This window comes from Equus asinus, chromosome 19 (genome assembly GCF_041296235.1).
Source record: "Equus asinus isolate D_3611 breed Donkey chromosome 19, EquAss-T2T_v2, whole genome shotgun sequence".
Classification (NCBI taxonomy): Eukaryota; Metazoa; Chordata; class Mammalia; order Perissodactyla; family Equidae; genus Equus; species Equus asinus.
Window position 1 is genome coordinate 6,245,131 of NC_091808.1, and position 21,596 is coordinate 6,266,726.

The following is a 21,596-nucleotide window of genomic DNA, read 5'->3' on the forward strand; positions in this document are numbered from 1 at the left end:
AAAATCTAACACTCATAGCCTGCAAACCTAAAAAAAAAATCCTCAAAGCACCAGGCGTGTGGTCTAATCCTTAGAGCCTGAACAATGAGACTGAGCCGCTGCAATGGCAACAAGAAGAACGAGGAGAAATGATTTTCACAATCAAAGGCTCTCTTAATATTTTACTACACTATTTATAGTTTGGGGAGGCAAGATCCTTCACGGAGAGCTACCCTTTGAACATATAAGGCGATCTTAATGTAAAAATCAACTCTGACTTTATATCTATTTTAATTTAGATTTCCATTTATTAAAGCAGTAATAAAACACTCAAAAAAAAAATCAAGCTTGGCATCAGATTAAAATGTCCAACCAATTTCTAAGGAAATTATCCATTACTCTTTGTAAAACGTGAGTCTATATGTTTACTAATCCTTTAAGGAATTTCATTGGCCAGCTCTCATTACCTCTTTCCTTTCAAACATTCTCAAGGTACCAATCTCAGGAAGTGTTTGCGTCCCGGTAGCAGAATCATCCCTACTTCCAGCATGAGATGAGACGATGTGGAAGTTGATGAGGCAGAAGGTCTGTATAAAAATTCAGTGTAGTCGTGCAGCCAGGTTAAAAAAAATCTGCTTAAGTTTTGCTGGGCTCTCATTCCCCGCCCCTCACAAGAACATCTGCTTTTCCGAAGTCATAGCATCAAGGCAGAAGGGAATAGAATACATACAAGCAATGCTGCCAATGACAGCTTGAGTAAATAGAGCATTTGTGTGAATTTTCACAGGAATAGTAATGGATTTGCCTTGATCTCTTTATTCTATCTGGCTTCATCTCTTTGGACCAAAGTTTCTCACCTTCGGCACTATTGACATTTTGGGCTGAGTTGTTCTTTGTTGGGGGTGCTGTCCTGTGCATTGTTGGAGGTTTAGCAACATCTCTGGCCTCTATTCCCTGGATACACCCACTAGTAGCACTGCCCGCCTTGAACTAACAGAAAATGTCTCCAGACGTTGGCGAATGTCCCCGGGGGACGGGGGAGTTCAGACCTGCTGCTTTGGTCTATGATGGTTTGGAGGACACCATCTCTTTCCCTTGAGATGGAGTAGGTTTCAAGGTCAATAGGGCTAATTCAATGGTTCCCTTTTCGCGGGATTTTCATGGGAGAAATGGGGAGAGGACAGACCAGGAATAGAAGGAGGGTGTGTGTAATTGTCCTTTCCCCCTCTATTGGGAAGGGTGATATGAAATGGGTAGGACTGCTCTTGGCAAAGCTGCTCTCAGTCTTCCGGGGCTAAAAGATCAGAATGAAGCTGGGGAGTGGAGAGGTGAGCAGGGGGAAGAATGGGATCCATGTTATTTCATGTCTGTAGTGCCCCACAGTTTGTGGCATATAGTGGATGCTCAGAGATTGGTCCATCCACTGACCCTGAGTGAAATTTGCACAAATTCCCTCCAGAACTCTTTACCCAGCAGCCATCATGTCCCTCCTGAACACTCACAATGGCGTCCATCCTCCTTCACAAGCAGAAGGGACTCGAGAACTTTCAAAGTCTTGGGCAAAAGTCACCCAGCAAGTATCTTATTTTTTCATATAACTTGATAGGAACGTCCCATTTTTATTCCCGTCCTTCCCACTTATCTATGTTTTGGTAATTCTTTTTATTATTAATCACTAACTTGAGTGATAATTTTCTGCTGAAGTTTTCTTGTGTGGTTTCGAGAGTTGGCTGGCTGGTTAACATGAAGCACTCGTTTGTTCCCAGGACATCACTGAGTTCTGACTGGACCCTTTTCCTCGTGGGACCACAGCTCTCAGTATCGATCGGTGATGCAAATTAAGGTGGGTAGATTGCAGCCGCCACTCTTGCAGTGAGGTGACACTGTGGGCATTCAAGACGTTTTACATAGCACGTAGTTGTTTTTTGTGACTTTGTGACAATATCCAATTCAAAGGAGACTGCGAATGAAATTCCCAGAGCCAGACATGTTGCAGTTTAAGTGTTTGCCTCTACCATGCCGTGATCAATAGAACATATTCACATAACATGGCTCAGAACGCACCATTCTTGATCTAGGCCAGGTGTGTGTTTGCTGAGGCTGAGACTCAAATTTCCATCTCCAGTCCTGACCTCTCTCCTGAGTTCCAGACTTCCGACTTGACGTTCCCACTTGGACGCCCAACGGACATTTCCACCCTATTATGTCGAAAACTGACTTCCCCATGCACTAACCAGGGCTGCTCCTCCAGCATCCTCCCATCTCCGTTGATGGCAACTTCAACCAAGTTGCTCCTGCCAAATAACTTGGAAACCATCTTTACTCTTCTCTCTCTGTCGCTTCCCACATCTAAACCACGAAGAATCCCCACTGGCACTGGATTGGCTTCAGAATTTATCCAGAAACTGACCGCCTTCCAGCATCCCTTTGCGACTGCCCTGTTTTGCATTACTGCTGTCTTTCTCTGATATTGCTGAACTCTCTCCCTGTTTCCAGCCCTGTGTCCCTGTCGCCTCCATGTCTCCCCATCTTTTCTCGACATGGTAGGCAGAGTGATTCTTTTAAAATTAAATATGATCAGGTCACTCTTCTGCTCAAAAATAACCTCACAGGAGTCGTTTCCCATCTCACTGGAATAGAAGCCCAGACTCTCACAATGGCCTCCAAGGCCCAACATATGTGCCAACACCCCCACCCATTATTTTCTGGCCTTATTGGCCACCATCATACCTGCCACTCACAGCCACCCTGGCACTGTTGCTTGACTGTGCCAGGCCCTCTCATCTTGGAGCCCTGTACTTGTTTCGTCTACCTGGGATGCTCTGCCCAAAAGACCCTATGCTGGGACCCTCCCTGCCAGTCTTTGCTCAAATAGCATCTTCTCAATTTGGCCCGCTCCAGTCACCCTTTTGACAAACGAACCCACCTCCCTCATCCCTGGACTCCTAACCCTTTTTTTTGCGTGTCTCACTTCTCCCTTTTCTGTAGCATTCAATGTCTTCTAACCTGCTGCAACCTCTGTTTGCAGTCTGTCTGCTCCAGCCCGAATGTGAGCCCCTCAGTGGCAAGGATCTGCGTCTCTTTTGCTCGCTAATACATCGCAGCACCCAGCACAGAGTCTGGTACACAATAGGCGCTCAATAAGGATTTGTTCCATGAATGCACGCGAATGAATTAATCTCTCCTTTCTTCTCTCTCACTTCCCATCCTATCTTTTTCTTTATCGTCCTGGAAGGATTTTTCCATGTGTTCTGTTAAGTTACTGTTTGTCTCTGCAGTATACGATCTATTGTTACTGCCACTATAAGTGAAACTGTGCAGTCATCGTTTCTTCCATGTAGGTCTCTTTTCGATTTGAGGTGGCTCTTTTTTTCAAGATAGCCTGATTTAAGGACATAAAGTCCTTTCAAATCGTACTGAGAATATAGCAGAGTTTAAAATATTTCCTTCTTCCCTTCGCAGTAATTCTTTTATTGGGCTTAACTTTGATTGACCGGCTCTTCCCTTTGGAACTGGCAAATCTTTTAATATGCTCAGTAATCGTTTTTCCTCTGTTGACACTCGTTCGGGATTAGTGGCTGACATGGGCTCCATCAGAACAGTTTGGGTCACTGTTCTCATGTTTTAGTCACTGTCAAGAGGGAAAAGGAAACATTTAGAGTGAGTCTCCCTGACTGTTTAAACAGCCAATCGTTATTTCTAAGGAAGGAGCAGAGCTGTAGAAGAGCGAGGCGACCCTGGTACTGGGAACCTGGTCTCCCAGCCAGCGGACATTGGAGCTTCCTCCAGCTGTGCCTGGTGGGGTCCCCTCCACCGTGTCTCTGCTCTCTTCCGAGGGTCATCCCTGCCTCCTGCAGCCTTGGGGAGCAGACTTTAGGCTGTTCCCAGACTCTCAGGTTAGCTGTGGGGCTGGATCAATGTGTCCTGCACATTGCCATCTTTTGGGACAACCTCAACTGTCCATCCATCCTTATGCCCCCTTACTCAGGTCCAAATGATTTGGATGGTTTTCTAGGATACCCATCCGTGGGGAGGTGGGAATGGCTCTCATTTGCTCATCCCGCAGACTTCCCCACCCTACATTTTGCATGGAGGCAGATGAGTGCCCCCCGCTGCTTCACTCTCAGGTGTGCTGTTGGCTGCACGATCTCCTTGACGTTCCAGGAAAGTAACTGTGAGCCCTTTTCACTTCCAGCGGAGTCTTAGTATTTATTCTGTTCTGCTGGGTGGGTGGGAGAATATGAGTGAATAGACAATGACTTCTTGATCCTACATCCTGTTTCAGGGCGTAACTACCCAAATAAGAGGTGCGTTGTATGGTACCAAGAGGAATAACACGTGGTCTCTGCACTCAAGGAAACCACGATCTGGTTGACACAGAAAATACATCTTACTGAAGCCATCAGCCGCGTTCAGCTGCCATCCTCTCTGCTCCTTCCATAGCATTTGACTCAGTTTCCTGCTCCTTTTGTTCAATATCCTCCCTTCCATTTGTTCCCTGACAACGAGCAATCCTTGTCCTTTCCAATTTCTTGGACCCCCCTACCATCTCATGTTTCATGAGCCCTTGTCTCCCCATCTTCCCGTCCTCAATCTTCTATGCTCTCTCTCTCTAGTCCACTGTGATCTTTCATTTACCTTTGTGGTTTTGCCTTCACTGGAGTCCATGTCTGGGAAGGATGGTTTAACCAACTCTTAGTCTACAATTTCTTCTGCTTGTTGCCCCTCTTCTCAAACCCTTAATGATGACATCCCTCCTTTCTCTATGGGCTCAGTTCATCCCCCTTCTGCCTCTCTCGCATTTCCATTTAGTCCCATGTCCTCTCAGATGCTTTCCGAGGGTACAGAAGCTCCCCCCTCCTTTTCCTTCTCCCTGCAGTGGCTGTGGTTTAGATCCTTAGGACATCTCTTACGTCTTCTTTTCCGTGGTCTGCCCACCCCATTCTAGCCTCCCTCCAATCTAACTGACAAACCAAGGCTTCAGTCTGATCTCCTTAAATCATAGCTCAGAACATGGCATTTCCTCTGCTCCAAAGTTTCTTGCCAGTAAAATGAAATCCACATTTCCCAGTTTGCTTGGGATCTGAGGAGGCTTTGCTCCCTCCAGATCCACCCAGGGTGTCCTACTCCACACGCGCTGCCTCTCCCCAAACTGGGAGCTGGAGGTCACGCCCTGCACTTCTCCATTGCTCAGCGTCTCCTCCCTCTGGGATGCCTGATGCCCTAATTCGGCGTGTCTCCATCCTGTCTCCTCTGTTCCTGCTCCCTAATCACCCAGCCGCAGTGCTCTCTCCCACTTCTCAGTCCATCTAGGATTTTTCAACTTACACACCTATCACGCACTACCTTTGTTCCGGATATTTATGCACGTGCCTTTTTGCTCCGAAGACTTCTTCTTAACTCAATGTATTTATGTGCAAAGCGCATTACACAGTGTAGGACGCAAAGAACTATTCATCAAATGAATGATGATCCAATAATTGTGATACGGCACCCTTGATATTCGTGGGGATTGTGTCTTAAGACCTTTGAGTGGTTGAAAGCTGTAGTTAAGAGAATGAGTTTTACAGTAACACAGACTTGGGTTTAAGTACCAGCTGTGTCACTAGCTGTGTGATCTTGCAAGAGTTACTTAACTTCTCTGAGCATCAGCTCCCTAAAAATAACAACTCTTTCCTAGGGTTTTTCTGAGCTGAGGCTTTTGAGATGCTCGGCACAGTATTTGGCTTGGAGCAAGTGCTTTATAAATGGTAAGGACTAATGTTACTGTCTTTTACTTCCATCCAAACACAAAAACAGTGAAAGACAAGTGACCCTTCAGACCTGTACCCAGTGATGAGCAGAGGAGGAAGTGGAGCTGAGAGGCCCATGCTGGGCAGGCGGCCAGATTTCCTTGCTGGCCAAGAGACCTGCTGGCACATGCTCTTCAGGATGCCCAGTCTTTGCCCGAATGACCAATTATTCACATCCCTGGACTTCTGGAGCCCCTCAGGAGTATCTGAAATTGAATCAGGGCCAGGCTGGGCACAGATGGAGGCGCCTCACTGGGGAGCAGACCAGCTCATCACCACTCCGATCTCTCTGAGAGCCTTGCCAGGCTGGGGCCACAACGCAGGCGACGGGATCTGAAGCTCCGTGTCTGTCCTCATCTGCTCTGGGGCCTTCTGAGGACCTGCACCAGGTCGCCAGGGCCTAAGGTCAGCTCCGGAGAGTTCCTCGTCTTCTGTGCTTCTCTACAGCCCAATGTGCTCTTCCTAGGTGTCATCCTTCTAAGAAAAGGGAGAAAAATTACTCTCCTGGGGCAAGGCATTGTTTCATCAATAATATAATAAATCATAGGAGACTCTGGTCACGGTAATAAAGACAGAAACTATTTTTCTTTTATCTTATTTGTAAATGTTCTTAAACACAGCACCATCCCTAATAAAAACAGAGGCATTTACTTTAAATCAAACTCACAATGACTGTCTAGAATCGGTAAAACGCTATTAGCCGAAATGACCAATTTCTTTCTCAAACTCTAATGTGTGCCTCATTTCCTGTTGTTGGGCAAGCCTTTTGATACTGTCTAGAGTCTGTTGATGAGCTAGTTTCTTTTTATTTATACTTCGCGTGGTATCTTGGCCAGTCCTTTCGAAGATGAGTGACGATCATTTTAGAGCTCCCTGGCTGGAGTTTCTGAGTCACAGAGCTTGGTGAAGTTTGAAAGAGGAGTGACTCATCACCCGAAGAGCTCAATTTGATCAGGTTTTCTTAAAAATAAACAGAAAAGGGCGAATCTGTTGGAGAGAGACTGAAGCTTGGTGATAAAGTCTAGGATTAGGGAGACTGCCAGAAGGTTGGGCACTGGCCTTAAGAGAGGGGACATTTGGACTTTGGTCATTGTTGCGTAGGTCGATGTGGGAGTTACTTCTGCAGAGCTCTGTATGAGTGTGGAGATGCAGTGGTTGGAAAGCTGCAATGGAGATCCAGAGGTATTACCTCTCCTGCCCCAGCTGGTGCCCTGCCAGCTGGTGACCTGTGGGCTCTGGGGGTGGGGGTGGAGCTGAGGAACACCCTGGAGAGGTTACTAGTAAAGCAATGTCCTGGATGGGGAGCCAGGAGGAGTGGGAGCAGTCTGTGAGGGTATGGTGATGTTGGGGTGTATGTTTCAAAGGAACAAAGGTTCTAGAAGGCAGAGCAGAAAGGGGAGGGGCTCTGGGGCAGAGTTGGCCAGAGGCCATTGGGGTGGTGGCAGGTAGGGTGAGAGATGAAGTGTGATAAGCCGCCCTGAGGGTTAATAGGAGGTGCGGGCATGAATGGTTCCTGTTTTCCCTGAAGCTTGGATGAAATGGAAATTGGAAGGTGGAGAAATGAGAGGGGAGGGGTTTGTACAACCTGCGTGCATCAGTGGGGTCCTGACAAGATGTAGATGGGGCACTCAAGTTGAGTCATTCAAGGAGAGTTTGATGAAGTATTTACGAAGGCATGAGATGGACATAGGGAGAGTTCCAGAGGCAGGGCACCATCCCCGGGTCAGCGCCAGTCAGGCACTGTTATCTGTCCCAGGCCTGAGGGAGGGACAGAGGACAGGAGTGGAACTGGACCTCTTCCACAAGCTCAGATCTTGGATCGGTGGATGAAGTAACCAGCCAGCCAGTGGTGACTCCACACACCTTGCTCTGTTCCTCCTTCCTACCTCCTGGCTGGGCTCCCCATGGCCAAGCCCACCAGAATCCAGAAGCCAATGGCCCCCATTGAGGTGGTCCATACTGGCCAATCTCCTGGGGCAGAGAATGGAGCTGGGGGAGCAAATTGGGGCCGAGGTGGTTGAAGCATCCACTGGTCTGTTTGGATGTCCACCATCAATCATCCTGGGCCACCCCCTTGGGCATTTTGCCCAGAGACAGCTCTGCTTTATCCTGCTTGGATGAACAGGCTGCCATCAACCCTACTCACACCTGCCTCCCCTCCATTGCTCTGCCCAGAGGTTGCGAAGTGACACTCAGAAGTGAAGTGCTGGTGGCTGCCCCCAGGAGATTGAGCACATTCATTTCTCATCTCCATTTTTGGACTTTCCTTTGCAAAGGTGTTCTGAACGTGGGCCTCAGGAAACACATCTGATGAGAAAATTGGAGCTTGTTTTGGAGGAAGAAGATTGTGCATTGGCTGTTTGACCTGTGGGAAGGCATGGAGGAAGAGAGCATCCGATGTCCACAGCGTGCCTCGGTGTGGCCCCGTCGTGAAATTCCTCTCCAGGGAAGGCGAGGAACTTCTTGCTGGGAAGGCAGCTGTTCTGACATTTCAAGATCTAACGTGTTCATAGGAATTGATGGGAAATTTGGAACTTTAATCTGCCCTTAGATTGCCTTTGCTGACGTTGCTCAGAAGCACATTGATTGGATAATTTCTATTTCCAGAAAAGAAATTCACCTTGGAGGTAGGTCCAACCTGTGAAAATGACATTCAGAAAGAAAACTTGCAAAAAACGGGAAAGCTTGGAAAATAGGGTCGTAGGGAGAAATTTCCTTCTCTGTCATGGCAATGCTCCTCTGGATTCTGTTGTCTTCATGTGTACACACTCAATCACACAAAATACACACACTATACTGCACACACCACACCACACACACACACAGACAAACCTCATACCTCACACTCGCCACACACATTGCACCACACACCACCACCACTACCACACCCCACACATACCAACACACACCACCACATACACGCATACCCCAACACATCTACCACACACGTCACACACACGCATACCACACAGCACACCATGTACGAGATCCGCTTCCCCCAACCTTGAGTCAGACTGCCTGACAGGAAATTAGATTTTCAATATAGAGTGGAATGTGTGAGCTGTATGAACCACAGATATAAGCTCACACTTGTCCTTGTGCGACCCTAACTAGATGACCCATTTGGACAGGAAAAAAATAGGAGTCAATGCTGTGTTTGCTGAAGCTCACAGGTGGCTCTGACCCTCGTTCTTCCTCAGGTTCTGTGGCCATGTGTGAATGTGAGAGTGTGTGCGTGTGTGTTTGCGTGTGAATGTGTGGCCCGAGGAAGGGGCTGGGGAGACGCAGCACTCACACACGTGGGACCAGAGTGGAGTTTAGTCAGCTTCATAAATGATTTAGTTAAACTTATGGTTTCCAGGAATATGTTTGAGTAAATTGCCGCAATCCACGTTCCCTTTGAAAATCTGGGTTTAAAAGCTCAGAAGCAGCATGGTGTCGAGTTTCCAGATTTAGAATCTTCTCACACCCTCCAGCCCAAACCAAAGTCTTTTCTGTCCAGACTCTGTTGCTAGATTCTGGGTGTGGGAGCCACAAACCCCAGCTACGAATCGTCCTTGCGGACACAGGCATCTGACAACTGTGGAAACTCCCCAGTCACGGCTGCTGGCAGTTTTCCATGGGAAGAGAGGAGGGGTCACTTCCCACTGCCCCCCATGGCCCTTCAAAAGGCTTTTTCTTCCCTCGGAGCTGGCCTGGTGTGATGGGCTCAAGGAATGCCTCCTGCAGGCAGCCTGACTCGCAGGAGCAGGGTGGTACCCAGGAGAAAGAAAAGATGGAGAGGGCAGAGCCTCAGCGACTCCCAAACGGAGGGAGTATTAGCATCATCTGGGAGCTTCTTTACACAGCAGATCGCCCGAGCCATTTCCAAGATGTGCTAACTCAGAATTTCCAGAAGTGGGCCCCAGCCTGGGTATTTCCAAGTAGTTCCCCAAGGGAGAGTGAGGCAAACACTGATCTGTCTTGAGGTTTCTCTGTGGTTTAACCCAGCTCACCAGGGGAGGAAAGCAGCCATTGGAGGCAGGAACTCCATCTTGAAAGACAGGCTCTGGCTGCCTGGTGCCCTGTTACATGGCTCTCAGTGTGAAACGCCTCAGTTGTGCCCATTCATTCTTTAGGTCTCAGTTTAAACGTTGCCACCTTCTCTGATCCCAGAACCGAAGTCAGGTGTCCTTTCTGTTAAGTCCTGTAACAGTCTGCCATTTTCTATCGTGGTCTGTGAAGCCGCTGAATTGTTACTTCTCATTAACTTATCTACAGCTCTCATTACACAGCAAGAGGACATGGATAATGTCTTATTTGCATTATATTCCCAGGGCCTGTGGAGAGGTACTCAATGAAGTTTTTCTGGGGCTGGGGGATTCCCCAAGCACCAGAAAGAAAGTGGATTCATGGAAACAAGGCAGGACAGGAAACATGATTGACACCTGAAAGGCTTCCTTTCTTTCCAGACTTTGACCCACAATAGCATCATTGCAACATGTATCAGTCAGCTATTTCCATAATAATGCTGTGTAATAAACCACCCCAGAACCCACTGGTTTAAAACAACAATCTTTCACCCTCACGCTCAAGGGTTCACTGCAATGTGACTGGGCTTCAGATTGCAAGCTGAACTCAGGTCGGTTGCACGTGTTTCATTCTGGCTCCCAGGCTGCATGGGTAATAGCTGCTTGGGGCACGGTCTCCTGGCAGAGAGCAGAAGTCTCCAGAGACCAAGCCAGACTATAAAAGCGCGTTAAAAGCTTTTACTTGCGTGTTGTCCACTAAAATTCCATTGGCCAAAGGAAGTCACATGGCCAAGTTCAGCCTCAATGGTGCAGGGCAAAGTGCTCCATCCTTAGCATGAAGGGAAAGAATGACCATCTTTTGAACAAACAATTCAAACCATCAGATAACTTGGTTCTATTATCTTAAGATTTTGATCACTGCCTGCTAAGGAGAGAGAACAATAGCAATATTTGACTTTTGTTGATTCCTTGTTAACTGTCAAACATACTTTGGTGGACTCCATAGACATTTTCTCATTTAATTGTCATAAAAATCCTAGGAAATAGATACAGTGTATGTGCAACTTGCTCGAGTCACACAGCGGGAACAAGCAGGCTGTGAACTAGGCACCTCTGATTTCCGAGCTCAACTCATAAAATTGACTACTCAGTGGTCTCCTCTCTTTTCCTTTTCAAGCCTGAGGTTGGGTAAATGTTCACTTTGTTGCTAGTGTGTTAACCCTGATCTGAATGGTTATGGTGAGAAAGAGGGAGAAAGAGGTTCTGAGGGAGTGGCTGAGCTGCAAAAGCCAAAGACAAGCTCTCCTGTTTCACTACCTGGCTGTGAGCTAGCCCGGAACGAACATGCGTATTTATAACATGCGTATTTCAAAAACAGGTTATGGCCAATTACCAGGAATGTAGGATGTGACAGATGGCAGGTACTGAGATGTTTGACTAGTCCAACCTCCTCGTTTTAAAGATGAGGAATTGGAGCCTGAGTGGAGGAAGTAACTCGCTCAGGACATATGGCTCGTTAATGGCAGACCTACATGAAAACTAGATTTGTAATTCCAAATGGAGTGCTCTGTTTCCTGCTTGCTCTGTGGGAGCCATGAAGGCGGTGTTGGGTACCACTGGCCTGGGAGAGTTTTCTGGTTAATTGATCGTGACAGAACATTTGATTGATTCCACAGAAGTGGTCAAAGCATTTGTATAGTTAAGTCCAACACAGCCAACAGGCTGAAGTTTTCAATTTACAGCTGCTTGCTTGGCATCCTGTAGGCACTGACTTGATGAGTTTTACTTAACATGCAGCCACCTGGCATTTGTACATTTCTACAAATTATTTAGTGGTGGTGATGTAAATATTAACTGTCAGTTAATCTGTTTTATTTTACTTAGTGAGGAAATGCAAAACCAATTGAATGATAAGTTTGGAGAGGCAAAATGGCCTAGAAACGGGGTTTATTGTTAATATTTTACATGTTTACTATTTGTTCTTTTTAATAGCTGTCTGCATATCATGAAGAATGAGATTGTTGGCTTGGCTTTGCTTGTGGTTTTTAAGGGCAAAGGGGGTATGGGAAAATAAAGAGAAGAAATATGCCAAATTTACAGACTTGCAGAGGTGGCAAGTTGAGGTTGCAAAAGAATGGATGATTAGGAGAGAAACAATAAAAATGGCATTGAATGCATGCCAGAAAATTACTCACTTCTAGCACAAGTCAGGTTCATTAGATGCACAAAAACTTGCTCTGGGAAGTAGTAGTTTTTCTCACTCACCGTTTTCAGCTCTTCCAGAAGCACTGCTGTGGCATCCTGATGTTCTGATCTAGAGTTTTGGTCATATCTCTTATTCACCCCTGTATCCTGAGCAATGGGCATAGGGTTTGGTACATAATGGTTTATCCACATGCATTTGATGAATGGGAGTCTCTTCTTCGGGTTATGATGCAGAGATCACAATGGGCCATCACCTGCTCCATAAAAGCTAGAAAAAACTAAATGAAGTAAAAAAACATGGTACGTTTAAAAAAACCATCTGAGAGCTGTGACACAAAGAAGTCCAAAAGAATGAAATTCCAGACAGAGACAAATTGTTCCCAGGGAAAGTGAGATCAGTAGACACTTTTTTCTCTGAGGGCAATCGCCAAGTCTGGGCAAGAGCAGACAGAGAAAATATTCTGGGGTGAGAAGAAACCAGAGGCGTTTTAATGGCCATGTGGTCTGGCCATATGGATAGAAATCAGGAGAAGACCCAAATTCAGGCTAGTTCTCCTGGCCAACTTATTCTATTTTGTGGGATTGCTGAGTACATGGTCTGCAGAAAGCTAAGGAATGAGCTGGAAAGGAGGAAGGCGAGGAGACGAGGAGCAACAGCACCTCCCCAAGAGGGGAGAAAAGGTGGAATAATCTTTGTTTTTTTTAAAGATTTTATTTTTTTCCGTTTTCTCCCCAAAGCCCCCCAGTACATAATTGTATCTTCTTCATTGTGAGTCCTTCTAGTTGTGGCATGTGGGACGCTGCCTCAGCGTGGTTTGATGAGCAGTGCCATGTCCGCGCCCAGGATTTGAACCAACGAAACACTGGGCCGCGTGCAGCTGAGCGCGCGAACTTAACCACTGGGCCACAGGGCCAGCCGCTTTTAGGTTTTTTTTTTAAACAAGATGCACTCTGTAGATATGAAGAGAGAGACACGGAAACAAAGGATGGAAAAAGATGTAGCATGTGATTCCTAAGCATAAGAAAGCTGGAGTGGCTATATTAACATCAAAGTCAACTTCAAGACAAGAAGCATTATCAAAAATAAAGAATGTTATATAATGATAAAAGGGTCAATTTAACAGAAAGCCACACTAGTAAAAATGTTTATGCACTTAATAACAGCTACAAAATGCATAAAACAAAGATTGATGTAACTTTAAGGAAAAATGAATAAATCTTAAATTATAGTTAAAGATGCTAAAATACCACCTTCGATAACTGACAGAATAAGCTGAAAAAAAGTCATTATGAGTATAAAAGATTTGAACAACTCTATTAACCAATTTGACCTGGTTGATGTTTATAGAATGCCACATTCAACAACTAGAGGATGAACATTCTTTTCAAATGCAGATGGAACAATCACCAAAATAAACCATATGCTTAGCCACAAAACAGACTTCCATAAATGTTTAAGGATTTAAATAGGTAGAATGTATTTTCTGATCGCAATGGAATGTAGCTCATTATCAATTACACAGAAACTAAAAATTTTTTAAATATTTGGAAATTCATCAACATACTTATATATCCCATGGATTGAAAAATAAATTATCACGGAAATTAAAGACTATCTGTATTTTGAAATGAATAATGGTGAAAAATACAACATATCAAAATTTGTGGGAGGCAACAAAGGAAGGACTCCGAGGGAAATACATAGCTTTAAATATAAGTAAACAAGAAAGTTTAAAAATCAATTTTCTAAGCTTTCATCTCAAGAAAATATGAAAGTAAGAGCAAAGCAAATTAAAGTCAAAGAAAGAAAGAGAATGAAGGAAATAATAAGGGTAAAACACGGAATCAGTGAAATAGAAGACAGACCTATAGTTGAGAAAACAACAATGTCCAATGTTGGGTCTTTGGAAATATTTATAAATTGATATACTGTAGCAGGGTTGAGCATGAAAAGAAAGAGAGAAAACACAATTACCAAGATTAGGAATGAAAAAGAGGAAAATTACTACAGATCTTGACATTTAATGGATAATAAGAAGATACGATACTTTATTTTTAAGGAATTTTTATAAATAATAAATTTGAGAGCTTTAATGGAAATGGAGAAATTACTGAAAAAAGACGAATTGCAAAATCTGACACACAAAAAATAGAAAATACTTGTTGAATGCATGAACATTTTATGTTGTGTCGACGTGAACTTTTTCCAGAGTTTTGACCCAACACTTACTGGTTTGAAACATAATGTCTGTTACACTTGAATTTTCCCTTGTGTTGTTTCCAAGTGTTTCATCAAAAGGGTTGTTTAACATTCAGGCATTTCTAGTAATAGTTGAGGACCTTCAGGCTGCCTGTTTTTGAGCCTGGTCTTCTGCCCACACACTGAGCAGTTTGAATATCAGCATATCCTTTCCACATTACTCCACAGATGTGGTCAGGTAGTTTATGAGAGAAGGAAGTGAGACCACTTGGGCTTCTCTAGTATTCTTCAATCTGAGGTTTAAAGTCTTTATTTTTGGAAAACTCTTGGCTACTTTCTCTTCAAATATTTCATTTGCCTTGTTTTCTCTCTTTACTCTTCTGGGATTGCAATAATACGCATGTAAGGCCACTTGATCTTGTCCCACAATTCTTCAATGCTCCCTTTTTATTTTTACCTTGTGTGTCATTTAGGTATTTTCTATTGATCTATCTTCAAATTTACTGATTCTTTCCTTAGCTGTGTCTAGTCTACTGATGAGCCTGGCAAAGAGATTCTTTATTCCTTTTCCTGGGCATTTAAAAAAAAAGATTTCTAGCATTTTCTTTTGGCTTTTATAGTTTCCACCTTTCTACTGAAATTCTTCATTTGTTCACACTTGTCTACTTTTCCGCTAAAGCTTTGACTTATTAATCATACTTATTTTAAATTTCCTATCTGATAGAAAGAATATCTGGATCATCTTTGAGTCTGGTTTTGTTGATTTCTTTGTCTCTTCTCTTGGAAGAAGATTGCCTCTTCTTGCTTTTTGTTGTCTCAGAATTTTTGTGTTCATGCTCAACATCGTGTGTAGAACAGTAGTGATGGAGGTGAACAGTGTCATGCCTGGAGTGGGCAAACTTTTTCTCCTACGCTGTTAGTGTGAGGTTGAGTTGTTCTCACCAGGAGTTGAGCTGGGTTTAGGTTTTCTTGTGCCTATGGCTTTGTTCGGTGCACAACCATCCCCATTGAAATCATCTAATGCTGCCTATACTCATGGAGGGGATGGGGGAGCTGGAGGTTTTTCTCAATGTTCCTGCCCATGTTCAGCTTTAGCCTTTCTCTGGGTGCCTCTGTTACAGACGGGGCCTCTCTCCATGCTCTTGCCTCTCTCCTGGTGGTACGCTCTTGTTCTTTGCTCTTGGTGCTTGGTAGCCTGGTGACTGGGGTGATTGGGTTCTCTGCTGTCCTGGTCAAGCCTCTGTCTTAGGTAGGGCTTGTCTTGCCAGTGTCTTTAGTCTGGTGCTCTTTAAGCGATACTGTCTCTCCTTCATGTGGTGGCCAAACTCTGCCGTGTGCCTTTGGTGGGAAAAGCCTTCAATGATATTTGCATAGGATCTTGGGCCCAGCACTGTTCGCTTCCCCACCCCAGGAGTAGAGGATTTTTATTCTCACCCTCTCCTAGACCCACTGGGTCTCCTTTTGTGTTCTGTTGGAGATAGAGCTTGCTATCCCTCCCCTCAGAGGCTTAAGACTTTTGTTCCCAGACGAGTAGGGTCCGGGTGGGGCTGTCTCTCCTGCACCAACGGCTGCCCCTTCTTCCAGGTCTGTACCGCTAAGGAAGTTACATCCTGTCTCCTACCCAAACCCTGACCATTTTTGTAAGCGTTTGCTGGAAGTCTGTGGAAAAGAGCCTGCAGTGGTACAAATTGCGCTTGTGTCTGCTGAGGCTGTCTACTCTCACGCAAGCCCATACTCAACCTTCTGCAGTCCCTTAGAATTGTACCTGAATTCTTCCTCCCTGGGTTTATGGTCTCAGCATCTCTTCCTTGCTTGCTGTGCTACAGGTGAGCAGGCGGCTGTACCCACCTTGGAGCTACCTTCCTTGCAGCAGATTTCAGGGTACTTGGTTGCCTGGCAACCTTGGATCTCTGTTAGGTTAAAACATGTTATGACTTTGCAATTTATCCTGCCTTCTCTCATCATTAGGGTAGGAGTGATGCTTTTTCCAGCTTTCTACATCCCAGATGGAAGCGAAACCCCATTTTTTTTCTCAAATCAACTTTGAGATTTTCCTTGAAATATTTCTGAAAAAAATCTTAATTTCTTCTTAAATTTGATGCCGGGCTTAATGGAGCTGGCAGAAACAGCTTCAGTTTTGCGGGTCCTCTGAGTCTCTGCTGAAGAAAGACCCCAGTGACTGGATTTAATTTTAATTTTTTAAATTTATAGCACATTTAACCTCATAATTAAAGGTCTTATGATGACCTTACATTTTTTTTTTAACTCATAAACTTGACCTATTTTATCGCCTCATTGTGACGAGATCTGATGGACAAATATCTGAAACTGTCCTCCTTCATGTCATTCCCTTTATCACACAAAATAGTCCTACTTTTCTAAATATGTCCTCCTGAAAATATAGATATTCAGTGAAACCTAGACAAAAATTAACTACCCAGAAATCACTATCAAGTGAGGCCTCAGTGACCTAGCTATTCTGGAATTCCAAAGCTATGGTTCGTATTCTTTAAGGGAAAATTGCTTCTCCTTGCAATTTTCTGTGTGTGATGTTTTCTCTGTTGTTCCCGCACAAATGACTTCCTGCATCTTCAAGCTGGGGGCCCAGAGGGGACACTGCCTGACCACTCTCCTGTGCTCGTGGCATTCTCAAATCGTCTGATCCTCTCATAAACACCGCCTCCGACGAGCCTCACCGAAGTCTAAATTTAATGGCCACTGGAGTCATTTCCAGAACTGATTATTTAGGGTGGCAATTAATTTACGGTTAATTGGCTCTGGTGTTAAGCTTAGTCTTGGCAATGATGCTTGAGGTTTAAGGAGGGGGAATAAAGAAGAGGAGGAGGCTCACCCTGGCAGATGACAAACACATGGCTGGAGGACTCACAAAGGTAAATATGAAGAATTTATGCAGGAGTATTTTCTATCCCTACTTCTGTGCAAGTATGCTTCATTTGGGTTAATGCCCACAGTCGAAGTGGCAAAACAAGCTTCTTCTGTTTGGCTAGGGTATTTGCTTTAATCAGCTATAGTGTTAAGAGCTGAGCAGTGCTCTTCATTAGGCAGCAAGACTCATTAGTAACACCGTTCGTGGTTCTCAGGCTTCCTCCGGGAGGGATGGAGTTTGCGATGCATGCATTCTCATCTGAACGACTTGTGAAGACCCCACAATGACCTGGTAGTGCTGGACCAGGGATTCGGTCCAAGGGCACAATCTGGAGATCTCACCCCCTGCTCCAGCAAAGTGCAGAGGGAAAGGGACCAGCCCAAGGAGTTGACAGGATGACAGCTAAGGCTGTTTAAGGCTTGAAGGTCCCAAGACTAAGATGACCCTTTACTCCCTTATCTGACACTGGTGGTAAGGGAGGAACCCCACAATACAACTGTTTTAAAGGGACGTTGGAAAACTGCAGCCAGGAGCTAAATTCGGCCCGCTGCCAGATTTTATGAATTTCCAGAAAAGTTTTATTGGAACACAGCCACGCCCATTTGCTTAGTCTTGTTTATGGCTACTGTCATGCTATAAGGGTTGTGTTGAATTATTGTGACAGAGGTCATACAGCCCACAAAGAAAAAGTCTGCCAATTGCCGTCTTAGATCACTGAAGCAGCCAAACGTTGTGATGCTTTGAGGCAGGAATCCATCCAGAACGCACCATATACGTTGTCTTTGTCGCTAAGATGAGAATACATGGACAACAATTTGCCTTTCAAGAAAAATGGCAGCCACTGGCCATTCAGTGTAGGGACAAGCATCTTCCCTCTGCCCAGTTTGTGCTCTGTTTCCAATGATAGTTATAAACCATCGAGAGAATCATTTGGGTTTTCTTTGCTTGTTTGAACATTCTTTGCTTACCGTCAGGTTATTAGCATTACTTCTTGCTGCTGTCACACCTGCCTCCAACTGTCATAACCCTTTTGTTGGATGGCTAATTTGATCCTTCCAATCATAGCGGTCTAAGGAAAAAGAAAATAATCCTGCGGGAATTGTGTCTAAAGTGTGAAATGGCTGCTTCCAATTCATTTGTTCCAGGACCCACTGTGAGGGCGGATTTGTCGATTCTCTCATTCGGCCAGTGTTGATGGAAGGTGACTCTGTGCTTTTGTCCTTGTTCTCACTGCCTGATGAAGGAGCTGGTCATTCACCTGTCACCTGGATGAGTGTTTGCATACAGACTCAGGAGCAGGCTCTGACAGAATGGAGCACGGGGCCTATCTGAGTGTAACTGAGGAGCCACACTCACCTGGAAGGTCTTGATGGGGAAGGAAGAATTGCCCCAAGGAGGAGGCTGGGGTGGAGATGGGGTGCCATCTGCAAGGCTCAGTGTGGGGAGGGGTTCACAGGGGAGCAGAGGCCTTGTGGCTGGGCCTGCAGGGAGAGCATGATGAGGTGAGGCTGGGGCCACATCAGGCCCTTCAGACCATGGAGAGGAGCTGAAAGCCTTGAATGGTCTTGGGGTGAATCCCAACAGGGATGGTGGGCCGTGAGGTTGACGGGTTTAATTTGCATTTTGCCAGGAAGAGCTAGAGGGAGGAAGGAGCCCAGAGAGGACCCCCAGGGTTTTACAGAGTCCCTTAAATTCCTTGAAGGCCCTGAGGAGAGGCGCTGTGCTGGAGATGGCGCCTCCCTCATCTCACGCTCTTTCTTGCCAGCACCCAGAGGCCAAGAGAAGCCATTGGGAAAGTACTGAACCTCCATTCTGATTTCAATTGTATCAAAAACTTGGTGTGGAAAACAAAGGAGTACCAGATGTCAGAGACCTCCTCCATCCCCATCCTCAGAACTCTTGCAACTAGGAGATGCTCATGGTGAACCAATTACGTGCAGTCCCAGGCAGGACGCAATATGGGCCCAGATGCCCAAGCTGACTTCACTTCTCACCTTCTACCTATCAGAGCCCCTCCCTATCGGCTTCCTGTAGGCACGTCTGAATTTTTAAATCATTATATCTTTCTGCTTTTGAAAAGGAAACAAACAAAATCTTTAGGTTGCATGAGCGTTGTTGCATTTCCAAGAACATAGTTGACAAGACAGAGGCATATCACTTGATAGCCTGGATAGCCCCTTAAAATGGCATAGTCTTAGCTCATTCACTGATTCAGGGTCTGGCGTTCAACTTTGCATCTTCAGAAACTCCACTTTGCCAGTGCACTGAGGCCACAGATCCATCCGTCTCCCCAAGGCTGGTGTGTGATCCTGTCTGCAGCCATAGTCATGGGGTACAGACGCTGGTAAGTGTACACTGATATATACATATACATGCGTGTGTACGCTAACAAACTGTCTGCTGGATTTTCAAATTTCAGGAGAAGTGCGGCCATTAAGTAAATTCTTGAGGCAGCCCAACCTCAAGGGAAGTCACGAAGCAGGTGGTTTCCTGGGAGCACAGTCAGCACAAAGGAATCTGAGTGATCTCAGGAAGGTGGCCTGAGTCACTGCCAGCCACCTCAGGGGTGGCCTCACCAAGTTATTGTGGTCTGAGATAGTACAAGCTTAGTCCCTGCAATGACAGGGTTTCGCTCAGGCTGCTGTAGGAAAGTACCCCACACTGGGTGCCTTAAACAACAGAAACGTATTTTCTCACTGTTCTGGAAACCAGAAGTTTGAGGTCAAGGTATCAGCAGGGTTGGTTTCTTCTGAGGCGTCTCTCCTTGGCTGGTAGATGGCAACTTCTCCCAGTGTCCTCACGTCATCTTCCCTGTGTGTGTGTGTCTGTATGAATCTCCTCTTATACGGACATCAGCTGTATGGAATTGGGACCCATTCTAATGATCTCATTTTAACTTAACTCTTTAAAGACCCCGTCTCCACATACAGTCACATTCTGAGATACTGGGGGTTAGGACTTCAACATATGAGCTTTGAGGGACCACAATTCAGACTGTGGCATGGTCAAATCTAGGATACCAATAATGTTTGCTTCTAGGAGTCTCTGTTTTTGTTTTTTTAATACTGCCATGGCTGAGCCACCCTTTCTTTATACAAACCGTCTGTGATAAAAATCAGTATATTTCTGCTCATGACATGCCAATCACAACGCAATCCTGCCTTCCTGAGATTTCTCTCCATTGCTCCTTTAAATGTCCTCAAACTTCTCGGTCACACATTAGCAACCTCTCGGTTCATTCCTACAGATAGATGATCACACCAGTTATGTGGGAGTTTTACTACTTGAGCTCACAGAGAGAGTTTATGAGCAAGTTATTTAGGGGTAACTTTCTGACCTCCCCCGCCACCCCTCTCCGCCAACTGCCAACAGGTGTGACTATATTTCCAGTAAATAAGACAAAGAATATAAAGAATTATTGGACGAGGGCCATGGAAATACAGAGAGAAAAATCCAAGCAAAGAAAAGATCTACTTCTGAGGTTGACACAATGTTGGGAGAAATCCAAAAGCATCTTGACACCCTGGAGCAGTGGCCTGACTGTAACAAGATGAAGTCTGACTGGGGATGATTATACAGTCTTGTACTTGCGTTGAGAAGATTCAAGGAAGTGACAGAGAGACTGGTTGACAGTGAGTTTTCTGGGCGTCGTGTACCTCAGCTCTCAAGAGCCAGCTCAGCCCCTGCAACGACAGTGTGTCATCTAAACGAGGGAGGAAATAGTCTCATTATTCTTGGGACAGTTCAGATTACTCTAAGGCTAATTTTTTCAGTTGTGGGTACCACACTTTAAAGGGTTGGTGGCAAGTGGAATAGTGGCTCTTGAAACTATGTCCTGGGGGAAAGGGTGGCGGGACAGAGGATGTCACAGAGAGGACTTGAAAAGGGAAGCGCGTGCTGGACGTATTCCCGTATTCCAGGGCTGTCGGGTCAAAGACAGACAAGACGCGTTCAATGTGGATCCAACACAAAGACCAAAATACAGCACTGGGTGGAAATTAAGGGGAATCTTCTTATTCACCTGTTATCCAGCAGGCAGCTTCGAGGTTGGAGATGTTTATGCAGGAACGGGGTTTGGAGAGAAACTTGGAAAAGATGTTGTAGAGGAGATTCAATTTATTGAGAATAAAATAAAAAGCACAGTTAAAAAAAAAAAAAGAAAACCACATGGAAGAAATTAGACCAAAATACATCAGTAATTACAACAGACATGAGCGCTTGGTTGCAACTATTAAAAAATGCGTGATTCAAATATATGTTGTTTACAAGAGTAAAATGCAAGCCGACACGAAAAGGTTGAAATTAAGGAGGTGGAAAAGATATACCAGTTAAATATTAACAGAAAGAAAGATAGTTGCTTGTAGCTAGAAAACAACAATATTAATATCAGAAAAAAATGTACAATTCAAGGTAACATTTATTTCTCTATTTTAATTCTCTGCATGGCACTTATCATTAAGCGATATCTCCCTCCTCCTCTACTCCAAGCTAGCCTGTAAATTCCACGAGAACGGGGACCTTTT